This window comes from Schistocerca serialis, chromosome 10, assembly GCF_023864345.2.
Source record: "Schistocerca serialis cubense isolate TAMUIC-IGC-003099 chromosome 10, iqSchSeri2.2, whole genome shotgun sequence".
NCBI lineage: Eukaryota > Metazoa > Arthropoda > Insecta > Orthoptera > Acrididae > Schistocerca > Schistocerca serialis.
In genome coordinates, this window is record NC_064647.1 from 215273146 (window position 1) to 215291297 (window position 18152).

The following is an 18152-nucleotide window of genomic DNA, read 5'->3' on the forward strand; positions in this document are numbered from 1 at the left end:
GCTACGACAAATGTTTAAGTGGAAGCGGCGAATATGTAGAGAAGTGGTAGGAAGGTGTAACTAATTCTTGCAAATAAGCCCTTGTTTACTTTTATATTGGTTGCTGTACCGTCAGCGATCAGACCTTACTTAACGAGCAGGCCTGGTACATTCCGTCCAGTTATTGACGGTTTCTTCTGTAGGCACTTCGCAGTTTCGTAGTTGTCCTGTGACGTTATTCGCCATATCGTTGTCTTGCAACCAGTCCAAGCTGCGCCCATGACAGTCTATCAACCTCTACAGTTACCTGTGTTCTAAATATTGCCCACCCTCACTACTGCATGTAGCTTTACTCTTGACCTTCATGCGCAGTCCACTGCACCCGCTGTAAAATTTATTCATTCTGAACAAACACTGAACCTCTCCGGCACCTATCGGTGCCTGATGAACGCAATAAAAGAACATGTCGCTGCACTATGGCGCCACGGTCATCGCCGCGAAGCGGTGGGATGTGCCTGAAAAGGAAAATTGAGGAGACAGAGAAGGATATGGAGAGAGATAGAGAGAGAGAGATAGAGAGAGAGAGAGAGAGAGAGAGAGAGAGAGAGAGAGGAGAGAGATTTGCATTTCCGTATTTCTGAGTTTCTCGGAACATTTTTGTACTTCCTCCTTTCTCCAATCAATTGAAGTATTTCTTGTTATGCATGGTTTCTCCGCAGTTACCTTCTTTGTACCTATATTTTCCTTCCCCACATCTGTGATGGTCCTTTTTACAGAGGTCCATTCCTCTTCAACTGAACTGCCTACTGAGATATTCCTTATTGCTGCCTTATAATATTGCCTTAGTTCAACCGTATCTCGTCATTCCTTAGTACTTCCGTATCCCACTTCCTTGTGTATTGATTTTTCCTGTCCGCCCCAGTAGCTGAGTGGTCAGCGTGACGGATTGCCGTCCTCTGGGCCCGGGTTCGATTCCCGGCTGGGTCGGAGATTTTCTCCGCTCAGGGACTGGGTGTTGTGTTGTGTTCATCATCATTTCATCCCCATCCGGCGTGCAGGTCGCCCAATGTGGCGCCGAATGTAATAAGACCTGCGATATGGCGGCCGGACCTGCCCCGCGAGGGGCCTCCCGGCCAATGACGCCAAACGCTCATCATCATCATCATTGATTTTTCCTGACTAATGTCATGAACTTCAGTTTACTTCATCATTACTATATTGTAATTTGACTCTATATCAGCTCCTGGGTATGCCTTACAATCCAGTATCCGATTCCGGAATCTCTGTCTCACCATGATGTAATCTAACTAAAATCTTCCCCTATCACGCGGCCTTTTCCTAATATAACTCTTCCTTCTGTGATTATTGAATGTGGTATTCGCTATTACTAGCTGAAACTTGTTACAGAACTCAATTAGTCTTTCTCCTCTCTCACTCCTTGTCGCAAGCTTATATACTCCTGTAACCTTTTCTTCCACTCCTTCCCCAACAACTGCATTCCTTTCCGCCATAACTATTAGATTTTCATTCCCCTTTACATACTGTATTACCCTTTCAACATCCTCATTCACTTCCTCTACCTCTTCATCTTCAGCTTGCTAATTCGGCATGTATACCAGAACTATCGTTGTCGGTGTTGGTTTGCTGTTGATTCTGCTAAGAACAACCCTGTCACTGAACTGTTCACAGTAACACTTTCTGCCCTACCATCCTATTCATAACGAATCCTGCTCCTGTTATACCATTTTCTGCTGTTGATATTACCTTATTCTCATCTGACCAGAAACCCTTGCCTTCTTTCCACTTCACTTCACTGACCCCTACTATATCTAGATTGAGACTTTGCAATTCCCTTTTCAGATTTTATAGTTTCCCTACCACGTTCAAGTTTCTGATATTCCATTCCCTGACTCGCAGAACGTTAACATTTCGCTGATTATTCAATATTTTTCACGTGGTAAACTTCCGCTAGGCAGCTCCCTCCTGGAGATCGGCGTGGGCGACAATTACGGACTCTTTTGTCAATGGAGAGATCATCATGACAGACCTTCAGTTACAGGCAACATGTCCTATGGATACACTTTACAGTCTTTAATGCTGTGGTTTCTATTGCCTTCTGCATCCTCATAGCGTTGATGATAGCTGGTTCCTCTGCCTTTAGTCGAAGTCAAGTTTTCCATCATAAGGACGAGAGAGTGCCCTGAACCTCTGTCAGCTACTGCATCCTCTTTGACAAGTCGTTTTCAGAATGAGGTCGATTTATTACGCCAGAAATATTCGGTCACCAATACTGATTATTAATCAAAAATTAAGCAGCGGTGGGATTCGAACCCAGGACAGAAGACATTTTGATTATGAATCAAAGACGCTACCCCTAGATCTCTTCTAGATAAATATGTTCCTTTTCTTCTCACATAGTGCAATCTTTGTGGTATGGAGCCTGACCTCTTTAATGTTCCTGGTACGCGGACAGGGCAAACTGATATCCCCTGATGTTTACTTGCCCACCAAACAACTTTACGACACTCCTTTTCTCCTAAGTTAACGTCCCTATTACAAGACAGCAGTAAAGCAAACCAAGGCTGCAGAAAGCTGTAGAAATAACAGGTCTGCCTCCCTGTAGTTAGAGGAAAAGAAATATAAGAATAATTACCCGTGACATCTTTGGCAATAGTGAATACTGTTTTCAGATGTCATGCAGCTTTAAGGAACTCACTTTACAGACTATTGGGATCTGCATATCAAGTTACGTAACAGTTTGGGTATGTACCACCGTGTAGTAGATACAGTACATGAAATGCTAACAAGAAAAATAGTTAAAGTAATGTCTTCTTGTTCTACAATACATCGAAGTGAATCTCGGATTTTAAATGAAAAATAGAAAAATGAGTCGGCTGAAATTAAACTTGATGGATGTACCCTCAGAGGTCAAATGTGAAACAATACTATAGAAAAACAACGTACATGTGCTGTGTAAATGAAAAAGCAAAGGTGTATAAAATAGACACAAAATATCAACAGAATGGAGGAAGAGAGATTACTTAAAAAACTAATGCATCATAAACCAACAGGAAACAAAGATATAGGGCAGATTGTCTGAACACGCTGATCTCCAAAACAATTTGACTAATTTTCACGGAGCTTCCACAGGAAACTTGAGGTAGTTTGTGGGAACAACCGGCTTCGTTTAGTCAAAATTGGATTACAAAAAGAGATATGCCGTGACGGAAGACGGAACTTATGAGATTATCTACGATGCAGCCAATAAAAGAGAAAACTACGTCAAAGAAATATACAGAGAAAACGATAGGTGGTCTACTGATCGGCTGTAATCAATTTCCTGACGCCTCCGAATTGCAATAATTTTACTGAAAGTTTTGTTAATAGGATAATACTGGTGGAAAAAGAAAGATAAGTCAGACATTCCTTTCATAAAAATCAAATCTACGCTTGTTGTATGTAGTAACTGATAAATGAATAAATATTCTGCGACTCACCATTTACGGTCAGTAATTTCCGAGTTTATTACAAGCCTCAAAATTCCCCAAATAGGAACAGCAGTATAACATCAACCGACCCTAGTAATGGGTATCTACAGCGACAAAAATTGCAACACTAACAATAAACGGAAACATGGGAATGACGCAACGCATGTCCCATAAAATAAATTCTGCACTTCAGCCTCCTTGAATTAACAAAGGCTAGGATTTCTTTCAACACTACGAGGGAAGTACATTTGCGTGTTTCATGTTGTACGAATAGTCTGTTAGTTCCGTCCGCGTATTTATAGCGAGGATTTTCCGAACGTTGCCAACTTGTCACAGCTTGTCAGTCCCATATGAAAACACGGTCCTCTAAGTATGCGGGCGTGTCGCGTTTGTTGGTAGCAACAGCCATGTTTCCTGTGCTCTTGACACAGTTCCTGCACGTGGCTGGCGGACGGTTCTGTCAGCAGCGAACGCCAGAAGCACACAAAACTCAACGCAACGACCGGAGGCGTTATTCTGTCGTTACGTACTGCGCAGAGCTGCAGTCACTGCCTGACTGAAAGCTCCAGAAAGAATGCCTCGCCGTAGACCACTGTTCTGTTTGTTATTCGCTTACAGCCTCTATTCGCTCATATCCCCACATTCGCTTAAATGTAGTCTGCTATGTATTCTAGTCTTTGTGTATTATTCACGCATACAACGAAGGAAAACGACAACAGTATGAAGTCACGAACACAAGCCAAGCGAAAAATATCCAGAATTAGTGGATGCCACACCCCTATTCTTTAAGGAAGGCAATCTCACGTATAAAATAGCTTCTTTTCCAAGCGAGGTAATGTACACTACTGGCCATTAGAATTGCTACATCTAGAAGAAATGCAGATGATAAACGGGTATTCATTGGAGAAATATATTATACTAGAACTGGCATGTGATTACATTTTCACGCAATTTCGATGCATAGATTCTCAGAAATCAGTACCCAGAACAACCACATCTGGCCGTAATAACGGCCTTGATACGCGTGGGCATTGAGTCACACAGAGCTTGGATGGCGAGTACAGGTACAGCTGCCCATGCAGCTTCAACACAGTACCACAGTTCATCAAGAGTAATGACTGGTGTATGGTGACAAGCCAGTTGCTCGGCCACCACTGACCAGACGTTTTCAGTTGGTGTGAGATTTGGAGAACGTGCTGGCCAGGGCAGCAGTCGAACATTTTCCGTATCCAGATAGGCCCGTACAGGACCTGCATCATGGAGTCGTGCATTATCCTGCTGAAATGTAGGGTTTCGCAGGGATCGAATGAAGGGTAGAGCCACGGGTCGTTACACATCTGGAATGCAACGTCCACTGTTCAAAGTGCCGCAAATGCGAACAAGAGGTGACCGAGACGTGTAACCAATGGCACCCCATACCATCGCGCCGGGTGATACGCCAGTATGGCGATGACGAATACACGCTTCCAATGTGCGTTCACCGCGATGTCGCGAAACACGGATGCGACCATCATGATGCTGTAAACAGAACCTGGATTCATACGAAAAAATGACGTTTTGCCATTCGTGCACCCAGTTTCGTCGTTGAGTACACCATCGCAGGCGCTCCTGTCGGTGATGCAGCGTCAAGGGTAACCGCAGCTGATAGTCCATGCTGCTGCAAACGTCGTCGAACTGTTCGTGCAGATGGTTGTTGTCTTGCAAACGTCCCCGTCTGTTGACTCAGGGATCGGGACGTGGCTGCACTATACCTTACAGCCATGCGGATAAGATGCCTACCATCTCGACTGCTAGTGATACGAGGCCGTTGGGATCCAGCACTTCGTTCCGTAATACCCTGCTGAACCCACCGACTCCATATTCTGCTAACAGTCATTAGATCTCGATCAACGCGAGCAGCAATGTCGCGATACAATAAACCGCAATCGCGATAGGCTACAATCCGACCTTTATCAAAGACGGAAAGGTGATGTTACGCATTTCGCCTCCTTATACGAGGCATCACAACAACGTTTCACCGGGCAACGCCGGTCAACTACTGTTTGTGTATGAGAAATCGGTGCATGTCAGCACGTTGTAGGTGTCGCCACCGGCGCGAACCTTGTGTGAATGCTCTGAAAAGGTAATCGCTTGCATATCACAACATCTTATTCCTGTTGGTTAAATTTCGCGTCTGTAGCACGTCATCTTCGTGGTGTAGCAATTTCAATGGCCAGTAGTGTATTAAATACACTCTACGATTAAAGAAAGGAAAGAAAAAGAACGAAGAATAGCGATGGAATCATCCGAATGGGACCGAAATCAACAGGTGTGATGTGCACCTACAGACAGCTACAAGATGACTGTTTCAGTAAAATTACGTGTGTTATTCAAGAGGAAAAGATTCACAAATTGAGCAGTTCATTAACGCGTTGGTCCACTCCTGGCCCTTATGCGAGCAGTTATTCTACTTGGCATTAATTTACAGTGTCGTTGGAGGTTTTCCTCCGGGTATCGAGTCGCATTCTGTCCTGATGGCGCGGTAGATCACCAAAACCTGGAACTGGTTGGAGGGTCTTGCGCAAATTCTCCGGAGTTTCTCAACTGAGGAGAGATCTGGAGACTTAGCTCGCTGAGACCCAGTTCGGTAAGTACGAAGAAGAGCAGTAGAAACTCGCGCTGTGCGCAAAAGGCCATTATCTTGCTGAAATGTAACCTCAGGGTAGCTTGCCGTGAGGGGCAGCAATGGGGGTGTAGAATATCGTCGAGGTGCGGCTCTACTGTCAGAAAACTGCGGATGACAACCCAACGAGTCCTCCTATGGAAAGAGATGGTACCCCTGGTCGTCCTGCCGTGTGACGGGCCAGTCGGGATTTGCATACTGGAATCTCATTGACTGGAGTAGGATTGTCTTCAGTGATGATACCCGCTTGGAACTGAGCCCCGCTGACCAGCTAAGGCCAGTCTGGAGACGCTCCAGATACCAACCTGACTACCAGATATGTGTTCGCAGTTGCAAATATGGACAACCATCCGCTGTATAACGGGACGACGACAGTTGGACGGAGCTCAAAGCCGAATTACCTCCTGTCTCTCACGGTGTCTAGTGCCTACTCAGGTCGCTGATATGGGGTACCTGGCAGTAGGTGGCAGCACCATGCACCTAACACGAAGAACGTATGTTTTGGATGTGATCGGATGCTTTTGAACGCATAGTGTGGCTTTTCAATTACAAAAGACCGGTATAATAACAATTCCCCACAAATGCTTAACTCTGGCCGTACTAGAGTTTCATTAAACCAGAATGGCTTTATGCTGCAGAATTCCTTTCCTAAGGTACAGCCAAACAATTAGATGAATTAGAAATGACTGAAAGAAAAATAATCAGGGAGTCTTGGGGCTAAAATACGAGAATGGAACATGAAAATTAAGAGGTAGTAAAGAAATTTAGAAAAAAATAGGAGCAATAGCAGACACAATGAGGAAGAGAAGAGTTATATTTTGTGGACACCTAATGAGGCCACATGAATCGAGACCAAATGAATTTTTAACATTTTTGGCAGTAACCCGAAGCCAGCAATGACATGGTTGAAAGATAAGGCAGATCTGAGAGAAATGGAAATAACGGAGAAAGAAACAAAAGAAAGAGAAAAGTTGAAAGTAAAGATTTTCAGGGGTTTGCAGGAGAAACAAAGAAAAGGACAGACACAATGTGGACAGAAAGGAGAAGAGAGAAACATAGAGAAAGTATAAAAAACAATTGTAAAGAAGGAAAGGAGAAAAGAAGGAAGAATAGATGAACATTCTGTTAGTAAAAGCCTTTCTACGTCTACATTTATACTCCGCAAGCCACCCAACGGTGTGTGGCGGAGGGCACTTTACGTGCCACGGTCATTACCTCCCTTTCCTGTTCCATTCGCGTATGGTTCGCGGGAAGATCGACTGCCGGAAAGCCTCCGTGTGCGCTCGAATCTCTCTAATTATACATTCGTGATCTCCTCGGGAGGTATAAGTAGGGGGAAGCAATATATTCGATACCTCATCCAGAAACGCACCCTCTCGAAACCTGGACAGCAAGCTACACCGCGATGCAGAGCGCCTCTCTTGCAGAGTCTGTCACTTGAGATTGCTAAACATTTCCGTAACGCTATCACGCTTACCAAATAACCATGTGACGAAACGCGCCGCTCTTATTTTGATCTTCTCTACCTCCTCTGTCAACCCGATCTGGTGTGGATCCCACACTGATGAGTAATACTCAAGTATAGGTCGAACGAGTGTTTTGTAAGCCACTTCCTTTGTTGATGGACTACGTATTTTAAGGACTCTCCCAATGAATCTCAACCTGGCACCCGTTTCAAATCGTTCCTTACGCATACTCCCAGATATTTTACAGAAGTAACTGCTGCCAGTGTTTGTTCCGTTATCATATAATCATACAATAAATTATCCTTCATTCTATGTATTCGCAGGGTCAGTTGCCACTCGCTGCACCAAGTGCCTATCCGATGCAGATCTTCCTGCATTTCGCTGTAATTTTCTCATGCTGCCACTTCTCTGTATACTGCAGCATCATCCGCGAAAATCCGCATGGAACTTCCGACACTATCTACTAGGTCATTTATATATACTGTGAAAAGTTCCTACTCCCCTGTGGCACGCCAGAAGCGTGATCTGAGAAAACTTTCAGATCATAATGCACAAATTTCTACACTAAAAACCTTTTTTACTCAAACAAATGTCATATTTAATTACAATCTGTGTAGGAAAGTTAATCCAACGGCAATAGAGAGTTTTTTAAACCTTGTCAAGGAACAAGAGTGGCAGGATGTTTATAGTGCCGATAACATAGATGCTTTCCTTAACACATTTCTCATGATCTTTGAGAGTTGCTTTCCATCAGAACGTTTTAAACGGGGTACTAGCAGCAATGGGCAGCCCAGGTGGCTGACCAGTGGGATAAGGTTATAATGTAGAACAAAGCGGGAATTATATCAAAATGTTAGAAGTAGTCACGGACAGATTCATATTGATTTCACAGGGCCATGGCGTAGCGCTCCTTTCGTCAAACTTCATCAGTTTTCATGAGTTAAAATATAAAAAAAAAAAAATGTCCGTGAGATATAAACTGAAAAATTGTTACCTCATTATGGTGTCGCCGGATAACGCTGTCTAAACAGGGTGAAAAGTATTTAAACAGACAAACTCTGGTAGGTTGTAGGGAACATCAAAACAAATATTTTTCCCTAAAGCCATTTTTTCCTGTGAGGATTATTTAAACCGGTGGAGGCCGTAGTTGTTAGAGGCCGTATTACGATCTTCAGTTGTAGGCAACTGTTGTCCACCAGTGTAGTAGTTCATTGTCTCTGTTTACTAGTGTGGCGATACGCCTGGAGTGAGTACATTGATGTGGTTGTAGCGCTCCACAACAGACGTGATGCACCGCGGGTTTATCAACAGCAATATCCTAATCGTCGTATCCTGCATCATACGACCTTTGCTGCTGTGTACCAACGTCTGCGTGAGACTGGACAGGGACGCCGTCGCACGGAAAGTACGCTGCAATTTGAGGAAGATGTCTTGCTGCATGCGGAGCAGGATCCTTCAATCAGCACTCGTGCCATTGCACGTAACATGGGGATGAATCAGACGAATGTAAAAACAGTCCATCGAGAGCAATTGTTACGTCCATTTCACTTACAGCGTGTCCACAACCTGGAACCAGTTGATTGTCCACCCAGAGCACAGTTTTCGCAGTAGTACCTAGAACAGTGTGAAATGGATCCTGCATTTCCATCCTCTGTGTTGTTTACCGATGAAGTAACGTTCGGGCGTAATGGAGTCTTCAACATGCACAGTTCGCATGTTTGGAGTGATGATAACCCACATGCCACAGTTACTAGCGCTCATGAAGTGCTGTTCTTCGTTAATGTGTGGGTCGGTGTTGTTGGGGACTGTTTAATTGGGCCATATCTGCTAACTAGGCCATTAAATGGCATACACTATTACAATCTTCTCGCCAGAGCATTGCCAGAATTGCTGGAAGACGTGCCGCTCCCTACAAGGCAACGCATGTGGTTCCAACATGACGGGTCGCTAGCACATTTCAGTTGTCGTTTGCGTCGATTCCTGGACCGATGGTTCCCAGAAACGTGGATTGACCAAGGTGGTCCTGTACCATGGCCTGATCTATCCCCAGATACGTCCCCTCTGGACTTTTTTGTGTGGGGAGAGATGCACAACCTTGTTTACGCAACCCCTGTTGCATCAGAAGAGCATCTGGGTGCCCGGATAGTAGCAGCAGCAGGAACAATTCAGGATACTCGTGGGTTTTTTGCCCGTGTGAGACAGAACATGAATCGACGATGTAACCATTGTTTACGTATCAATACAAGCGTTTTTGAAAATCTGCTGTAATTGAAATTGCGTTGTGATAATGTGTTGTCTCTTGGTCATAAAGAAAATGGAAAGGTGTTTGTCGGTTAAGTTATTTTGCCGCCAGAGAAATCTTCCTCTACCTGTTTAAATACTCCTCACAGGAAGAAAATGACATTAGGGAAAAATATTTGTTTTGATGTTCCCTACAATCTCCCTGAGTTTGTCGGTTAAAATACTTTTCACCCTCTATATCTGCTCGTAAATAGCACATATTAGTGCAATGCTGGCCTAAATACTAATACTGGACAACATTCGTCTCAGATCTGAATTATTAGAAAAAACGACTTCGCTTACTGACACAGGTGCACAGCTGGTCGTCTGATTACTAAAGAACCCATGACTATGATCTGAGAAAATTTCTGAAATATTTGAATTCAAATAAATGACAGGATCGGGACTGGCAATGACTTAAGGCAAAATTATTCATTCCTTTCTTTGGTGACTGGTAAAAATTATATTCTGGAAATCTTTTACATTACTGATAAAGATCTGCAATCCATTACATGAAAAATTGGATATTACGAATGTGGGTCAACGGGTGCTGACGAGTCAAAAAAAGATTGAAATAATTCATAGTAACATCTAAGACAAGTGACTTAACTACTCGCATTCCAATAAAAATAGTTAAATTTACCTTACAATACATGGCTGTGAACTGCGCTGTACCAGCAACAGACTAAAAATGCACTGCAGCAGCGAGCGATTGCAACAACTGCGGAGACTGCTCCGACCTACGACTCTGTATGCAGCAAAGATATTTTCTGTTGCAGGCAGCGCGTGAGCAATACATTGAAATTACATTTACTTCAGCGAGATGGTGAACCCTTAACAAACTTGCAAAATACTATTCCGAATGCAGCTTTCTTGACTATGTCGCTTCGGCACAGAGCTGCATACTAGTGGCTGTGAAACTTCATATGAAGACACAAGAAATATTTCGGAGTGCTACACGATATTCTTCCACTGCGCCTTAACAACGTCGTAAAGAGAAACTACCGAACAACTCGCACCAGCCTGCCATCTCCCTGCTACGTGTGAGAAACACGACACACAACGGCGAACATCGCCACTGAAACGTTCTTCCATATCCGACCAATACTGCTCTCCGATTCTGTTTTCCTCTCACGCTCCCCGAGGCAACAGCTGTGACCTCAGGGAATCTACGGTGTTGTATCTGTGACCTTCTGTAATATTGAGACGGCACACCGCTGCTGATCGGGAAAGGTTTCAGCTTAGGTCTGTACTGGCTACCACCCCCACTCCACACTCCCCCAACCCACCCCCACTCTACACACACACACACACACACACACACACACACACACACACACCGCTGAAAATGGGCGAAACTTTCCGTCGGCTTCCTTCCACAATTACAACGGCAAGAATGCCACATGGACATGGAAACTTCTATAAGAGGAACGTTCCATGGCAAAAGCCAACTGAATAGGAAATACATAAATTGAATACCACGAGGCATAAATTTAGGAAACATTGTTCGTGAAGGGCAGTGATCATATGCTATACGAGGTGCGACAATAAAGTAATGAGACTGATTTTCTTTGCAAGATGTGGAAGCCCTGCAGGCTTGCCTAGGCACAATATCTTTGACCATGGTTTAAAGCTGCTTCCAGTCCAAGCGGCACATCGATGCAACCGTTCAGTTGTGAGTTGTGCTGTAATAAGTTAACACATGTTTGTCTCTCTCGTCACGGAAATGGAACCACATAATATTGCGCAAAGGTATTCCATTTCTTTTTTCATTAATTGGTCGAAAACGCGACGACAACTTACAGTAAGGTTCAGAAGGCTTTTGGAGAAGAGGTTATGTCAAGATGTCAAGTTTTTCGTTGGCCACACGCACACGCGCGCACGCGCACACACACACACACACACACGCACACACACACACACACACACACACATACACACCCGCGCCCCCCCCCCACACACACACACAAACACACACACACACACACACACACACACATACACACCGCTGAAAATGGGCGAAAGTTTCCGTCCGCTACCTTCCGCAATGCACATTTACAACGGCAAGAGTGCCCCATGGACATTGAAACTTCTATATGAGGAACGTTACATGGTAAAAGGCAACTGAAGAGGCAAAAATTTAGAAAACATTTCCGCAAATTGCAGTGATCATATGCTATACGAGGTACGACAATAATGTAATTGATTTTCTTAGCAGGATGTGGCAACCCTGCAGGCTTGCCTAGGCACAATATCTTTGACCTCTGTTTAAAGCTGCTTCTAGTCCAAGCGGCACATCGATGCAACTAGTCAGTCATGAGTTGTGCTGTAATAAGTTAACACATGTTTGTGTCTCTCGCCACGCAAATGGAACCGCATAATATTGCGTATAGGTATGCCATTTCTTTTTTTGCGTTAAATTGGGCGAAAACGCGACGACAACTTACGGTAAGGTTCAAATGGCTCTGAGCACTATGGGACTTAACTTCTGAGGCCATCAGTCCCCAAGAACTTAGAACTACTTAAACCTAACTAACCTAAGGACATCACACACATTCATGCCCGAGGCAGGATTCGAACCTGCGACCGTAGTGCTCTCGCGGTTCCAGACTGTACACACGAGCCAGACTGTAGGTTATGTCAAGAGGTCAAGTTTCTCGTTGGCCTAAAATGCTTAGTGAAGGTAGAACGAATGTTGAAGATGAAGACCGGAGTGGACGACCATCAACCTCACGGATGGATGCCAACTTTGCCAGGCTGCGTGAACTCGTACGATCTGATCGAAGATAATGCGTGGAAATGATTGCAGAAGAACTGAGCATCAACAGAGAAACGGGTCTAATAATAACTGAAAGATCTTGGTATGAGAAAGATTGGATTATGCATATCGATAATGCGCCATCCCATACTGCTCTGTCAGTACAATAATTTTTAACCTCAAAACACATTTCGGTACCTCCACAGCCACTTTATTCACCAGATATCGCACCGTGCGACTTTTTTCTATATCCGAGAGTCAAATCAGCGGTCAAGGGAAACCACTTTCAAACAACACAAGAAGTTCAATAAGCTGTGACGAGGGTCTTGGAGGATATTACAGAAGATGATTCCAGAAATGTTACCACCAATGGGTAAAGCGCTGGGAAAAGGGTGTGCAATCTGAAGGGAACTACTTTGAAAGAGACAACACTAAAATAGACTAAAACACTAAGCAACATTCTTTTTCCACATCAGTCTCATTACGTTATTGTCACACCTCATATACTTTGGTTAAAACAACAGTAGCGATCGCAATAACAGTTATTTATTGTGACCGTTTCGCCTTGTGTTAGAACCTTCCTCAGATGTTTTAGACCCTTCCAAGGTTGGAACAACAAGCAGGAAAGTGGTCATGTTTGTTAAAATAAAATAAATAAACTTACGGAGGGAGAGAAGAAGCAGTGTCATCTAGTAACACTGATGTGGATGACAAACACCAATAATGGGTTCCCTTTCGGTTCACAATTCAAATGTGTTCAAATGTGTGTGAGTTCTTAAGGGACCATACTGCTGAGGTCATCGGTCCCTACACACGACTTAAACTAACTTAAACTAACCCGTGGTCTAGGGGTAGCGTCTTTAATTCATAATCAAAAGTCTTCGGTCCCGGGTTCGATCCCCGCCACTGCCTAAATTTTGATAAATAATCAGCATTGGCGGCCGAAGAATTCCGGCATAAGAAGTCAGCCTCATTCTGCCAACGGCCTTGTCAAAGAGGGCGGAGGAGCGGATAGAGGTTCAGGGCACTCTCTTGTCCTAGGGGTGGGAAATTGCCCCTAAAGGCGGAAGAATCAGCAATGATCAACGACATGAGGATGCAGAAGGCAATGGAAACCACTGCATTAAAGACACGTAACGTGTATACACAGGACATGTGGCCTGTACTTGCTGAAGTGTCAAGATGATCTCTCCATTCGCAAAACATTCCGGAATAGGCCCCCATTCGGATCTCCGGGAGGGGACTGCCAAGGGGGAGGTTACCATGAGAGAAACATTGAATAATCATCGAAAGGATAACGTTCTACGAGTCGGGGCGTGGAAAGTCAGAAGCTTGAACGTGGTAGGGAAACTAGAAAATCTGAAAAGGGAAATGTAAAGGTCAGTGAAGTGAAGTGGAAGGAAGACAAGGATTTCTGGTCAGATGACTATCGGGTAATACCAAGAGCAGCAGAAAATGGTATAACAGGTGTACGATTCGTTATGAATAGGAAGGTAGGGCAGAGGGTGTGTTACTGTGAACAGTTCAGTGACCGGGTTGTTCTAATCAGAATCGACAGCAGACCAACACCGACAGCGATAGTTCAGGTATACATGCCGACGTCGCAAGCTGAAGATGAACAGATAGAGAAAGTGTATGAGGATATTGAAAGGGTAATGCAGTATGTAAAGGGGAACGAAAATCTAATAGTCATGGGCGACTGGAATGCAGTTGTAGGGGAAGGAGTAGAAGAAAAGGTTACAGGAGAATATGGGCTTGAGACAAGGAATGAAAGAGGAGAAAGACTAATTGAGTTATGTAACGAGTTTCAGCTAGTAATAGCGAATACCCTGTTCAAGAATCTCAAGAGGAGGGGGTATACTTGGAAAAGGCCGGGAGATACGGGAAGATTTCAATTAGATTACATCATGTTCAGACAGAGACTCCGAAATCAGATACTGGATTGTAAGGCGTACCCAGGAGGAGATATAGACTCAGATCACAATGTAGTAGTGATGAAGAGTAGGCTGAAGTTCGAGACATTAGCCAGGAAGAATCAATACGCAAAGAAATGGGATACGGAAGTACTAAGGAATGACGAGATACGTTTGAAGTTCTCTAACGCTATAGATACAGCAATAAGGAATAGCGCAGTAGGCAGTACAGATGAAGAGGAATTGACATCTCTAAAAATGGCCATCACAGAAGTTGGGAAGGAAAACATAGGTACAAAGAAGGTAGCTGCGAAGAAACCATGGGTAACAGAAGAAATACTTCAGTCGATTGATGAAAGGAGGAAGTACAAACATGTTCCGGGAAAATCAGGAATACAGAAATAAAACTCGCTGAGGAATGAAATAAATAGGAAGTGCAGGAAAGCTAAGACGAAATGGCTGCAGGAAAAATGTGAAGACATCGAAAAAGATATCATTGTTGGAAGGACAGACTCAGCATATAGGAAAGTCAAAATAACCTTTGGAGACATTAAAAGCAACGGTGGTAACATTAAGAGTGCAACGGAAGGAGAGAGCAGATAGGTGGAAAGAATACATCGAAAGCCTCTATGAGGGTGAAGATTTGTCTGATGTGATAGAAGAAGAAACAGGAGTCGATTTAGAAGAGATAGGGGATCCAGAATCGGAATTTAAAAGAGCTTTGAAGGACTTACGGTCAAATAAGGCAGAAGGGATAGATAACATTCCATCAGAATTTCTAAAATCATTGGGGGAAGTGGCAACAAAACGAATATTCACGTTGGTGTGTAGAATATATGAGTCTGGCGACGTACCATCTGACTTTCGGAAAAGCATCATCCACACAATTCCGAAGACGGCAAGAGCAGACAAGTGCGAGAATTATCGCACAATCAGCTTAGCAGCTCATGCATCGAAGCTGCTTACAAGAACAATATACAGAAGAATGGAAAAGAAAATTGAAAATGCGCTAGGTGACGATCAGTTTGGCTTTAGGAAAAGTAAAGGGACGAGAGAGGCAATTATGACATTACGGCTAATAATGGAAGCAAGGCTAAAGGAAAATCAAGACACTTTCATAGGATTTGTCGACCTGGAAAAAGCGTTCGACAATATAAAATGGTGCAAGCTTTTCGAGATTCTGAAAAAAGTAGGGGTAAGCTATAGGGAGAGACAGGTCATATACAATATGTACAACAACCAAGAGGGAATAATAAGAGTGGACGATCAAGAACGAAGTGCTCGTATTAAGAAGGGTGTAAGACAAGGCTGTAGCCTTTCGCCCCTACTCTTCAATCTGTACATCGAGGAAGCAATGATGGAAATAAAAGAAAGGTTCAGGAGTGGAATTAAAATACAAGGTGAAAGAATATCAATGATACGATTCGCTGATGACATTGCTATCCTGAGTGAAAGTGAAGAAGAATTAAATGATCTGCTGAACGGAATGAACAGTCTAATGAGTACACGGTATGGTTTGAGAGTAAAGCGGAGGAAGGCGAAGGTAATGAGAAGTAGTAGAAATGAGAACAGCGAGAAACTTAACATCAGGATTGATGGTCACGAAGTCAATGAAGTTAAAGAATTCTGCTACCTCGGCAGTAAAATAACCAATGACGGACGGAGCAAGGAGGACATCAAAAGCAGACTCGCTATGGCAAAAACGCATTTCTGGGCACGAGAAGTCTACTAATATCAAATACCGGCCTTAATTTGAGGATGAAATTTCTGAGGATGTACGTCTGGAGTACAGCATTGTATGGTAATGAAACATGGACTGTGGGAAATCCGGAACAGAAGAGAATCGCCGCATTTGATATGTGGTGCTATAGACGAATGTTGAAAACTAGGTGGACTGATAAGGAAAGGAATGAGGAGGTTCTACGCAGAATCGGAGAGGAAAGGAATATATGGAAAACACTGATAAGGAGAAGGGACAGGATGATAGGACATCTGCTAAGACATGAGGGAATGTGAGGGAATGACTTTCATGGTACTAGAGGGAGCTGTAGAGGGCAAAAACTGTAGAGGAAGACAGAGATTGGAATACGTCAAGCAAATAATTGAGGACGTAGGTTGCAAGTGCTACTCTGAGATGAAGGGGTTAGCACAGGCGAGGAATTCGTGATGGGCCGCATCAGACCAGCCTGTAGACTAAAAAAATTAACCTATGCTAAGAACAAAACACACACACACACACACACACACAAATGTCCAAGGGAGGACTGGAACCCCCGGCGGGAGGGCCCGCGCAGTTAGAGACACGGTGCCGCTAACTGCGCAGCCACACTGCGTGGCTCTACACCATTCTATGATTTCATTGGGGGCCATCTCAGCCTTCACTTGCCTGGACAACGGCCTCATTCAGAATTCCTACCAGACAGCACTGCCTAGTAAATACACAACGTCGAGTATATATTTTAATGGTTGTATCTTTTAATGTAATTTTGCCTCCTGTCATGTTTTTATGTAATTTTCGTATGTGCATATAATTACTTCTCTCTAGTTTACTTCTTTGTCGACAGAACATTAATAAGAACATGTAAAGTTAAGGAGCAGCCAACACCAGCCATAGGGGTAAATTCTACAGGATATCTCTGTTTTCTTTTAATGGCACAGGTAGTGGTACTGTTTGTAACTGCTTATCCTGCCGTTGCAGGACCCAAAAAGTCTGGGATGGCTTCGACATAAGCCGAAACCGGTCATAATAAACAAATGTTACTGCGATCTCAAGTGTTTTTTTAACCAAAGAATACCACTGGGGATTGGAATAGACCAGGAGGCTCCATAACACTCTTTTAGGAACCCTCAAAATTATGATGACATTTGTTTATTCTGTCCCATTAAGAGCGAAGTAACGAAGTCATTCTTGAAGAAAGCTCTGAATCGAGAAATTTGATCAGGTTGTACTGATGCAGTCTACTCATGCTATATAGAATTCATATGCTTTCCATTGTATGCCAGCCTAGTCCACTGTAACTAGCTATGACGTCACGAATGTTACGCTATACCTTAAAAGTAAAGTAAATAATCTGAAAAGTTAACAGCATGTCAGGAATGATGCTAAAAGGATTTGTTACATTCCAGTTTAGTAACTTCAACAGTTTTTAAATTTGGACGTTTTACGTAAAAATCATCGGCGCAGTAGGAAGGAGCTAGAAACATCACAATTTATATTCAGATTCCGTTTTCATTTTAATTTAATGGAAACAGCATGCTGTATCTCACAAAGTAATATTTTGGTTGAAATTCATGGTTTTCTGTTTTTGTGTCCTAAGAGTATGGAAGCAAGATAGATTAAGTAAGTGATTAGATAAAGCTAGGATGTTTAGATTTAGGTAGAATGGAGATACGCTATAATAACAAAGATGTGAGAAGTTTCCAAAAGATAGCTATAAAATTATAGTTGTACCGTCTCTCCAAAGGGCATGTTCAGAGCTCATCTATTGCGTGCACTGCAACCAAAATAATTCCCTCGCCAAAAGCATTTAGCCTAGCCACATCATAATTTTATTACAGATACTTAATTGTGTGCTGATAGCATAATTAAATTGAGAGCTTCATTGG